Below are 11,865 nucleotides of genomic sequence, written 5' to 3'. Positions count from 1 at the left end.
GTTAGTCTTTGTCTACATTTTTCTTTTAGTTCTTCTTTAATATTTGTATTATCTATTCCTATTTTTTGTCTGTATCCTAGATATTTATAGGCATCTGTTTTTTCCATCGCTTCTATGCAGTCGCTGTGGTTATCCAATATGTAATCTTCTTGTTTAGTGTGTTTTCCCTTGACTATGCTATTTTTCTTACATTTGTCTGTTCCAAAAGCCATATTTATATCATTGCTGAATACTTCTGTTATCTTTAGTAATTGGTTGAGTTGTTGATTTGTTGCTGCCAGTAGTTTTAGATCATCCATGTATAGCAGATGTGTGATTTTCTGTGGGTATGTTCCAGTAATATTGTATCCATAACTTGTATTATTTAGCATGTTGGATAGTGGGTTCAGAGCAAGGCAGAACCAGAAAGGACTTAATGAGTCTCCTTGATATATTCCACGCTTAATCTGTATTGGCTGTGATGTGATATTATTTGAATTTGTTTGGATATTAAATGCGGTTTTCCAATTTTTCATTACTATGTTTAGGAACTGTATCAATTTAAGATCTACTTTGTATATTTCCAATATTTGTAGTAACCATGAGTGGGGTACACTATCAAAAGCTTTTTGGTAATCAATGTGTGCATAGTGTAGCGACCTTTGTATATTTCCAATATTTGTAGTAACCATGAGTGGGGTACACTATCAAAAGCTTTTTGGTAATCAATGTGTGCATAGTGTAGCGACCTTTGTTTAGTTTTAGCTTGATATGTCACTTCTGCATCTTTTATCAGTTGCTCTTTACATCCCCGTGCTCCTTTGCAACAGCCTTTTTTGTTCTTCATTTATAATTTTGTTCTGTGTTGTATGTGTCATTAATTTCTGTCTAATGACTGAAGTTAATATTTTGTATATTCTTGGTAGGCATGTTATGGGGAGATATTTAGCTGGGTTTGCTGTGTCTGGTTGATCTTTAGGTTTCAGATAAGTTATTCCATGTGTAAGTGTATCAGGGAATGTGTATGGGTCTGCAATGTAACTGTTAAATAATTTAGTTAGATGTGAATGTGTTGAGGTGAATTTCTTTAGCCAGAAATTTGCTATTTTATCTTTTCCAGGGGCTTTCCAATTGTGAGTAGAATTAATTGCTTGTGTGACTTCATGTTGCAAAATTATCACTTCAGGCATTTGTGGTATCATCTTGTACGTACCTGTTTCTGCTTGTATCCACCGTGCATGCCTGTTACGTTGTACCGGGTTTGACCATATGTTGCTCCAGAAGTGTTCCATGTCTTCTATGTTTGGTGGATTGTCTATTTTAATATGTGTGTTATCTATTGTCTGGTAAAATTTCTTTTGGTTTGTGTTGAATGTTTGGTTTTGTTTCCTTCTATTTTCACTTTTTTTGTATCTTCTGAGTCGTTTGGCCAATGCTTGTAATTTCTGCTTCTTTTCATCTAATTGCTCTATCACTTCTTGTTGTGAGATTTTACCTAACCTTTTTCGTTTTTTTTTCTGACATTTCATTTCTTATAAATTGTGTTAGCTGTCCGATGTCTTTTCTCAGTCTTTCTATTCTGATCTGTAGCCTGTGTTGCCATGCTGGTTTTATGGGGTTCTTCTGTGTGTTGGTTGGTTCTGATCTCTGCGTAGTGTGTATATTTAGTGTAGTGAGTATTCCTATATAAACCAGTAGTTGTAGCTCTTCCATAGTTGTGTTTTCATTTATTTTGTTGTTTATGATTGTGTTGATAGTTTTTATTGTTGTTTCGACTTGTGGGTTATTTGGCGGTCTATGCAAGAATGGTCTAATGTCTGTATTTGTGTCTTTGTATTCTATATATGCCAGCTGAAATTTTTCTTCTGTATCTAACATGTGTGTCACTTCGTGTTCTATTTGTGCTTGTTCTGGTGGCTGTCTTAAGCTTTCGTTTTCCTCTGACTGTTTAATTGATGCGTGTTGTTCTTTGTTTGTTTGCTCTGGGATGTTTGAGTCCATTACTGTATTTTCTTCTTCTTCTGATTGCACATAATTTTGTTCCAGTATTTGTTGTACTTGTTGTTTGATGTTTTCTAATTCTGACTGGGGTATCCTGTTATTTTTTATTATTACATGGATCTGATCAGCTAGTCGTTGTTCTGTTAAAAATTTTAATTCTGGGTATCTGTTAATAAATGTTGTGTATACTTGTGAACGGTTTACCGGATGTTGATGTGGATCGGCTGATTTTTGCAGTACAAGCCAAACTAATACCATAAGAGAAAACTTGTGAAAAATATAAGGATAAATTAAACGCGCAGGAAGCATGGAAAGACGTATGTGTTGAAATTTTCGACGTTTTGATTAATTCAACGTCACTAAAAATTTTAGTTGGGTAAGCATTGAAAAATTCGTTCTTGTCTAATAAGAGACGCAGTCCATAAGAACAAATAGTAAACTCACCATGATTTTGAGGGAACATAAAAGGAAAAGATTTGAAAATTAAGAAAATATCCAATGGCAGTTATTTAAAATACATATCAAATTATAATGCGGTACACCATTTTTAATCTTTTGTAGAGAACAATTTGACTTCTCTCCATAGTCACTACTGAACCTGCGTGCAGAAGGAAAAACAAAACGTAATATGAACCGTGTGAGAATCGTGTATGGGCGAAAGGGTTGCATTCGTTTTTCATTGCAACCGAAAACGAAACTAACCGGATGGGACCCCATACATGTGAAACAGGTCTAACGCGAAGCGCCCCGTGATACAGTGACAAACAACTGCATTCACGGCATCGGGTACGCTGCACGCCTTCACACGCCTCGCCGCTTTTTCGGTCTGCAATGTTGGCAGAACGGGTTGGGCAGCAGCTGCGTTATCTCTGACAGCGAGCGTCAGCTGATATCTCTGCTGCAGTCGAGGTTAGCCAGCTGTTCCGTGCGTGAAGTTGTTTGTAAACAGAGGATTCCGCCGACTCGGCACGGGATTGCGGGCCGTCGCAGAAGCCAGTCAGCCGGCACGACTCTGTAACAGCGTCACGGCGTGGGCGGACACGGTCGGCGCCTCTTTCCGGTGAGCGTAAACCTTAACAAGCTGTGTCCTTTCGTGCAGTGACGCAAGGGTCACGCTTATCTAAAAGAACAAGCGGGGAGCGATAAGCTAACGTGGCGACAGCACACCGAGGCGAAGAAATTGAAAATCTGTGGGTGCACACCGCATATAAAAACACAAGCAACTCGTTCAAAAATTGTGTGACACTGCATTAATATTCCATCAGCGTCTACGCGTAAAACGTCACGTTACAGCTATAAATCGTGTAATTTGTTTCACTGGTATTTAACGCGTATTTTTCCCTCTGTCCCTACCAAAACATTCTAGAATATCTGTTTACTGTGTGAAGTGCGGTGACTAAATTTTTCTCTTCATAATGTTTCTTTCTTTCACATATCTGCAAATTAACGGTACATATATTTCCATCACCCGATCGGCGTTACCTATTTGTGACATTTTTTCTGAACAGCAAAAGTATCAAGGATTCTCAGAGTATCCAAATTGTTTAACACCGAACAAGAAAATGCCAACAAAGTTTCTTTAATCACGGAAATATATTCGAATTTGCTTGATTTCCGCTTGTAACCCGTTATTAAAACGCACCTAAATCTGTTCATGGGTAGTTCACAGTACACTCATTCCCGTGGGCATCTGTTTGGACTCTGATGTTCCTACAGGAAGAGTTTGTACTTGTAATCCACAAACTAAAGTGAATCGAATTAAACATATAAATCACTGTTGGTCCATGATGGTAGATTGTGTAATAAAGAAGAGAATCAATCTTACTTTCGTCTAATACACGACTTACCTAGCAGTAACTATTTTCGAACCTATGAGCGTCTTCAGTCAGCAGCGTTCATTTCCCGCTCAAATTTCGCATTATTTATCATGCTCAAAAAGAGAATTTTGCAAACTCAGTCAAAAACGGTTTTCTCTGCACCTATTTGACCTTAGAAACTGATGAAGGCACTGAACTCACTCTGTAGAATATAAGAAAAAGTAGCCATCATGTGCGTGAATGTAGTACCATCTTCAAAACGAAAATATACCCCGACTATTTAAAAATAAGGCAAGACTAATCCTGGTTTTAGGTGAATAGGTTAACCATGGAGTGTTTTGTGACACACTTACTGCATTAAATCTTCTCAGTGAGTGAAAGTATTTCTTTTCATGAGGACTTAACATGACAAATCCCTTAGAATGGTTAATAAAGCAAATTAAACGGCCCATTCAACGAAACTGTTGCAATGTTGAGAACAAGAAACACTTCGACAAATTACTGTATTCATTAGACTTATCTTTCAAAAGAGCCGCTTTGCTTGAGTCTAACACCCCCTTCAGTACATGCACTAATACAAATATCGATATGCTCTGCTTGCCAACAGCTCAGTTTTTAACCGATCTATGTACACAGTAGCGACTCTTAAGTTTCGCGTATCACAGAACAGCTTCCTGTACCACCAGTGTTCAGTGATTTCGTTATCTGTCGCGACGCTAGCCCGATAACTGGAATGACGTCACCTCTGCAGCGAGTGTTTTGTCGCTGCCTGCAATAAAAAGATGGCCCTTACTATATTTCATAGATAAACTGATATCGGACTGAGGTTGTGTTTACCGTGTCTGTCACGCATCGTGAATTTCGAACAACGCGTGAAGATTAAGTTCTGCTTCAAGTTGCAAACAAGTGCCAGAGAAAGTCGTGCAGTGTTAAAATTGGTGTGAGACGATAATGCTGTAATTCTGAAGACTGTTTACGAGAGGTATTTTCGATGTAACCATTTCGTGACGAAATTAATTGAAATTTCGCACATTACCGTAAATATTGGTTTTTTGCTTTTGGGATGGATGCTGAGTGAGGCCATGTTCCTAAGTTTCGATTATTGTTCATATTTTTATAATTATTTTCTATGAGACGTGTATGTCCCGTTGGAGTCGAGAAGGATTAAATGGTTCCCTAAAATTTATTCCTGCTGGACTCCAGCTAGACATATACATTGCACTTAAAATAATGTTTTTACTAGGGATCATGTTTTTTTTTTTTAAAGGAAACAGACAAATACCAAGATAATCAGCCAGTTACAGTTTTGTCAACTGCTGATCACGTGATTCGTCACAAGAGAAATGTAGATGGTATAACCTGAGCCCTATCCTGCCCTGCATCCACAGCAGACTGCGTGGCTGTAATGGGAGGTGTGGACCGGTTTGACCAGCAGACGGTCTGTTACTGGAAGTACGTTACTCAAATGGTGACATTGTCCTTATTTTCTTTTGGACGTTTCAATAATCAACAGTTTCATCGTGTGGAACTATAACAACGAAGGAAAATGTGACAACCATTCTTTCACCTTGATTTTGCAAGCGGGTTTCGACTTGGAGAAATATTAAGATAAAGAGAAGGCAATCATCAACTGGGAGATATATGAAGAGAAGGGGAAGGCAAGCCTCAACTGGGAGAAACATAAAGAGAAGGGGAAGGCAAGCACTGATCGCAGAAAACAAACCACAAGTCAGTGGAGTTTTCCATTTTACAACTCAATGAAAATACAGCACCGGATATAACATATAAATGTAAAAATTTGGACACAAGTATGAACGAAGGGCACAAATATAAGTTCTCTACACACACTGTAGCTGTAAGGTATAAGTACTAAACGAATTTGAAAGTGGTTTATCAATAAATATGTGCACGTATCTGTATCTTTCTAGAAATCAATGTAAAGAGGACAACAAACACGTTTGCGGAGCTTATCTGCTGCAGACAGGAAAAAATTACATGAAACTGTAAAAAACAGGGGGCACAATGTACAACTGAAAATATTAAGCGATATATCGCTTTTGGGGCTCGAACAATGAATCTATTGTCTCCAAACAGTTGATACATTCAAGTGTAGATTGCAGCACCACATAGATGTGGGACATTCACATCGCTGGGAAATCAGGGAAATAAATTTGTGTATGGGACACACCTGTCTCACCGGACACGAAAGCGGAAATGAGTCGGTGCAAAAAGAGCAACATTCTGGATGCCCATTAACCTAAAAAAACAGAGGAAAAAATTCAAAAAGTGGAAAAAATTGTTTGCTCAGATGGGCGTATAACTAACTCTACCAGATCTTACTAAAAAAGCCTTAGGATTTCGTATGAGTCCATGAAAAGCGATTTAACCTATAATTTGCATATGAGACGAGAATGTGCGAAATTTGTTCCGAGATTTTTTTGTGACCGTATGTCTGTTTGCACGGAGTTGAAGGATCTTCTTCAGTCAGATCCGAACTTCAAGTCCAAAATTGTAACCGTAGATTAAATTTGGATCTGTGGGTTTGACGATGAGACAAAACTTCAGAGTTGCCAATGGACAACTGGTAAATCTCCTCGCCCTGAAAAAAGAAGCAACTGTAAATGCCGAATTTTACAAGGATGTACTGCACTGTTCGCGAAAGATAAGTCACCTCAACTTCTTAATGTACCGATCCTTGGCTTAATGTAAAATTACTTCAGTTACCATTTTTTATGTACAAGTCTTACACACAGAGAAAAAAGGGGTACACTCAGCCGGTTAGAAATTCTAGAAATTAAAAAAAAAAAATAGATGTGTACAACCCCACCTCTGTTAGATGATATTACAACTCCGGAATGGGAGTAAAAGTTTGCGCGTCAATCCATCAGTGGATAAAAAGTTCTAGGCTGATGCATAATTTTATTCCTAGGTATGCCAAGTCATGTTAGTGTAATTGCTAAATTGTATAATTCCATATGTAATTTGTCAAAAAAAGGTCATTGAAGTACTTTTACGTTACGCCAAGGATCGATACATTTAGGAGTTGAGGTGACTATCTTTGGCTTATCATCATGTTTACCTTGCATTATCATCTTTGTAATTAGTAATGTACTTGAAAATGGGCTGATAACCCGAAACTTAGGTCGTACAGTAATCATAATAAAATTTGTGAAACAAGGCAAAAACAGTGTTTCATTAGTTAATTTACAATGTTTCTTTAAGAACCCACAGTGGACCCAATTAAAAAGGAAAACAGATATAAAGACAACGACGGGCCCACATTTTGCAGTAATGAGCGTCCTGAGGGCGGCGCTGTAGAAGTGGCAACCCGTGGGCAGTTGACAGCTGTAGTCACCAGACACAGATCTCCATCTCGTGATTTTGAGTCATTCATATCATTTAAATCACGCTCAATCAATTTACAGGAAGAATTATGTAAAGTAGCAGTGCTGACTCTGATAACAGTTCTATATACGCACGAGACTTCAAAATCACTCTGTAGATACTTGCAGTTAAGCTAAATGACTAATAAATGGAAAAGGAACTGTCGATTTTAAGACTTATTTGAGAGATACAGATAGGAAAGATGTACTGAACACACTTGTAACGTTGTGTAATCTAGCCCACAGGACCGAAGGAAAACGTTTCAAAAAAAGTATAATAAATTGTAAATTCCCTTTTTTTAATTTTCCCTAATTTTTCCAAGTATTAGTGGACCGACGGAGGTCTACTGCCACTGCTAGTAAACATAGCAGGCCAGTACAAGGCTTTCGTCATACCCGTTGATATTACCTGACAGATGGCTCGCGTATGGTGGCGTGGGAATGAGCCAGCAACTACAGCCGATATCGCCGTAGACCACTCGCTCTTCCGTGGGGCCCTCAAAGCAAACGTCGTACAAGTTAACGAATTAAAAGTCTGCGCCAGTCTTCGAATCCAGGCTGGTCTCCGGTCGCGTATAAACCACATCTGTGTTCGTGCCCAAGGGCGACAGTCGTCAATAGCGCGTGTGACTTGTGACTCCGCAGGTTGTGGTAAGCAGGAGCCGTCAAGACGTCCGCGAAAGTGCAGCGGCATATGAGTGCACAACACACTGTTCTCCCTCATCCAGTCACAGTACGCGGTAGCTAACGTGACGCCTCTATTCGATGGGGGCTGGGTGATTCGCACTTGCCCGGCCGTGCTTTTGCTTGGTAAGTTATTGCCGCGTTCTGATTGAATACCGCTCCATCCGTGACTGAAATGCAGCTTCTGACCTACTGATCCTCAGCGTCCAGCGGTGAACATTCTGGACCAGGGTAAAACAGATCATACCCCAAAACTATTTAATTCCGTACGTATCTACGTAGGCGCTTCTTTACTATTTGAACGATACCAGCCCCTACGAGGATACAAGACTTTCTTTTTAAACACCCTATGTATTTGTGTGTGAGTGGAATTCGAGAGTAGGAAAAGGGAGAGAAGGAAACATAGTAGATGAATATCGATTGAGGCTAAGAAATAAAAAGAGGAAGCCGTCTGGTAGAATTTTGCACAGAGCATAACTTAATCATAGCTAACAGGTGGTTCAAGAATAATAAAAGAAGGTTGTATACATCGAAGAATCGTGGAGATACTAGAAGCTATCAGATAGATTATATAATGGTGAGACAGATTTAGGAACCAGGTTTTTAGACTGTAAGAGATTTCCAGGGGCTGATGTGGACTCTGACCACAATCTATTGGTTATGAACTGTAGATTAAAACTGAATAAACTGCAAAAAGGTGGGAACTTAAGGAGATGGGACCTGGAAAAACTGACTAAACCAGAGGTTGTACAGAGTTTCAGAGAGAGCATAAGGGAACAATTGACAGGAATGGGGGAAAGAAATACAGTAGAAGAAGAATGGGTAGCTCTCACGGATAAAGTAATGAAGGCAGCAGAGGATCAAGTAGGTAAAAAGACGAGGGCTCGTAGAAATCCTTGGGTAACAGAAGAAATATTGAATTTAATCGATGAAAGGAGAAAATATAAAAATGCAGCAAATGAAGCAGGCAAAAAGGAATACAAACGTCTCAAAAATGAGATCGACAGGAAGTGCAAATTGGCTAAGCAGGGATGGCTACAGGACAAATGTAAGGATGTAGAGGCTTATCTCACTAGGGGTAAGATAGATACTGCCTACAGGAATATTAGAGAGACCTTTGGAGAAAAGAGAACGACTTGTATGAATATCAAGAGCTCAGATGGAAACCCAGTTCTAAGCAAAGAAGGGAAGGCAGTAAGCTGGAAGCAGTATATAGAGGGTCTACAAAAGGGCGATGTACTTGAGGACAATATTATGGAAATGGAAGAGGAGGTAGATGAAGATGAAATGGGAGATAAGATGCTGCGCGAAGAGTTTGACAGAGCACTGAAAGACCTGAGTCGAAACAAGGCCCCGGGAGTAGACAACATTCCATTAGAACTACTGACGGCCTTGGGAGAGCCAGTCCTGACAAAACTCTACCGTCTGTTGAGCAAGATGTATGAGACAGGCGAAATACCCTCAGACTTCAAGAAGAATGTAATAATTCCAATCCCAAAGAAAGCAGGTGTTGACAGATGTGAAAATTACCGAACTATCAGTTTAATAAGTCACAGCTGCAAAATACTAACGCGAATTCTTTACAGATGAATGGAAAAACTGGTAGAAGCCGACCTCGGGGAAGATCAGTTTGGATTCCGTAGAAATATTGGAACACGTGAGGCAATACTAACCTTACAACTTATCTTAGAAGAAAGATTAAGGAAAGGCAAACCTACGTTTCTAGGATATGTAGACTTAGAGAAAGCTTTTGACAATGTTGACTGGAATAATCTCTTTCAAATTCTGAAAGTGGCAGGGGTAAAATACAGGGAGCGAAAGGCTATTTACAGTTTGTACACAAACCAGATGGCAGTTATAAGAGTCGAGGAGCATAAAAGGGAAGCAGTGGTTGGGAAGGGAGTGAGACAGGGTTGTAGCCTCTCCCCGATGTTATTCAATCTGTATATTGAGCAAGCAGTGAAGGATACAAAAGAAAAATTCGGAATAGGTATTATAATCCATGGAGAAGAAATAAAAACTTTAAGGTTCGCCGATGATATTGTAATTCTGTGAGAGACAACAAAGGACTTGGAAGAGCAGTTGAACGGAATGGACAGTGTCTTGACAGGAGGGTATAAGATGAACATCAACAAAAGCAAAATGAGGATAATGGAATGTAGTCGAATTAAATCGGCTGATGCTGAGGGAATTAGATTAGGAAATGAGACACTTAAAGTAGTAAAGGAGTTTTGCTATCTGGGGAGGAAAATAACTGATGATGGTCGAAGTAGACAGGATATAAAATGTAGACTGGCAATGGCAAGGAAAGCGTTTCTGAAGGAGAGAAATTTTTTAACATCGAGTATAGATTTAAATGTCAGGAAGTCGTTTCTGAAAGTATTTGTATGGAGTGTAGCCATGTATGGAAGTGAAACATGGACGATAAATAGTTTAGACAAGAAGAGAGTAGAAGCTTTCGAAATGTGGTGCTACAGAAGAATGCTGAATATTAGACGGGTAGATCACATAACTAATGAGGGGGTATTGAATAGAATTGGGGAGAAGAGGAGTTTGTGGCACAACTTGACAAGAAGAAGGGACCGGTTGGTAGGACATGTACTGAGGCGTCAAGGGATCACAAATTTAGCATTGGAGGGCAGCGTGGAGGGTAAAAATCGTAGAGGGAGACCAAGAGATGAATACACTAAGCAGATTCAGAAGGATGTAGGTTGCAGTAGATACTGGGAGATGAAGAAGCTTGCACAGGATAGAGTACCATGGAAAGCAGCATCAAGCCAGTCTCAGGACTGAAGACCACAACAACAACAACAACATGTTTTTATTACTGAGCGGCTAGCGCTTTGTATGCTGTCCTCATAGCGTGTTCACATAAAACAACTTCAGTCGTGTCACAAGTGAAGAAATATATAAAAAAATTCGAAGAAAGTGGTCTTTTATTTTGAACTATCTGAAAAGAAAAAGCTCTCCTTAGGCCGAGGCTAGTTTCCGCAGCTCAGAGTTGTCCTAGGTGTGGTCCCACGGCGAGCGCCGCACCCTCGCCGTTCTGGGACGTCGTGTGTGAAAGACGCAGCCGGTTGCGAAACGCGGAACAACTCGCAACTCGCTACTCGACACGTTAGTTCGGTTATCGCTGGCAGTGAAGCAGGCGATTAGTGGCGCAGTCTACTGGAGGAGTGATTGAGGAATCGACCAGCTCTGGACCTACTCTTTGACACACAGCCAGTTACTTTACAAGCCATATCTAACTTCTCAGTACTAATTATATATCGTTACTCTTAGTAGTAATGAACAAGTCTTCCTAAAGATTAACTCGTTTAAATAGGAAAATAGTGCATTTACCGGGTCAGACAGGGCGGTGCATCCGGATGTGTTTTCTCCTGCAAATAAAGAGCAGCCGTGATTTCCCTAAATCACTCCAGGCAAATGCCGGGATGGTTCCTTTGAAAGGGCACGGCCGACTTCCTTCTCCATCCTTCCCTAATCCGATGAGACCGATGACCTCGCTGTTTGGTCTCTTCCCCCAACCCAATCAACCAACCAAAGAGCAGCGGTATATGACAGACCGCCTTGTTGGGGAGAGGGTTTACTGAGAGGAAGGGTTGTAAACGTCTCTGATTCGGGATTTTCCTTTCTCACAGCTAAGCTGACAGTCTACTCTGGCAGTAAACAGTTTAAATGTAAAACATCTAATGGAACTGTTCTCGGAATTAGAATTTAAACTGCAGGCTCCCCCTTAGCGAGACTGTCTGTGTATCTGAAGGCTACAGCTTGCACACAGTCCTTCCAGAAGACCGTATGAAGACTACTACCAACACAATGTTCAGCAAGACCCATACAGAGGCACAAATGTGGTTCATACAACTCAATAACACGATATCAGTTTTCTGCTACCATTTCTCGTCGCCCACTATAAGCGAGTGACTTCGACAGTAGGATGTCTTGTGTTCCGTCTACCCCACATGTCCATTCTCAGGCGTATCTTTTGTTTAGACCTGATG

General features: G+C 40.1%; 1 protein-coding gene across 1 annotated transcript in view; it reads left to right on the top strand.

Annotated features, from left to right (window-relative positions):
• The first annotated feature begins 2,889 nt into the window (after nucleotides 1-2,889).
• Nucleotides 2,890-11,865, top strand: part of LOC124544843 (myrosinase 1-like) — a 523,720-nt gene continuing 514,744 nt past the window's right edge. The window contains exon 1 of the mRNA XM_047123549.1: nucleotides 2,890-3,040. The gene's annotated coding sequence lies outside the window, so the exon portion shown is untranslated. The remainder of the gene's footprint in view (nucleotides 3,041-11,865) is intronic.

Source organism: Schistocerca americana, chromosome 8, assembly GCF_021461395.2.
Source record: "Schistocerca americana isolate TAMUIC-IGC-003095 chromosome 8, iqSchAmer2.1, whole genome shotgun sequence".
Lineage (NCBI taxonomy): Eukaryota > Metazoa > Arthropoda > Insecta > Orthoptera > Acrididae > Schistocerca > Schistocerca americana.
Note: the sequence above shows the minus strand (reverse complement) of the source record. Positions and strands in the feature narration are given on the sequence as shown.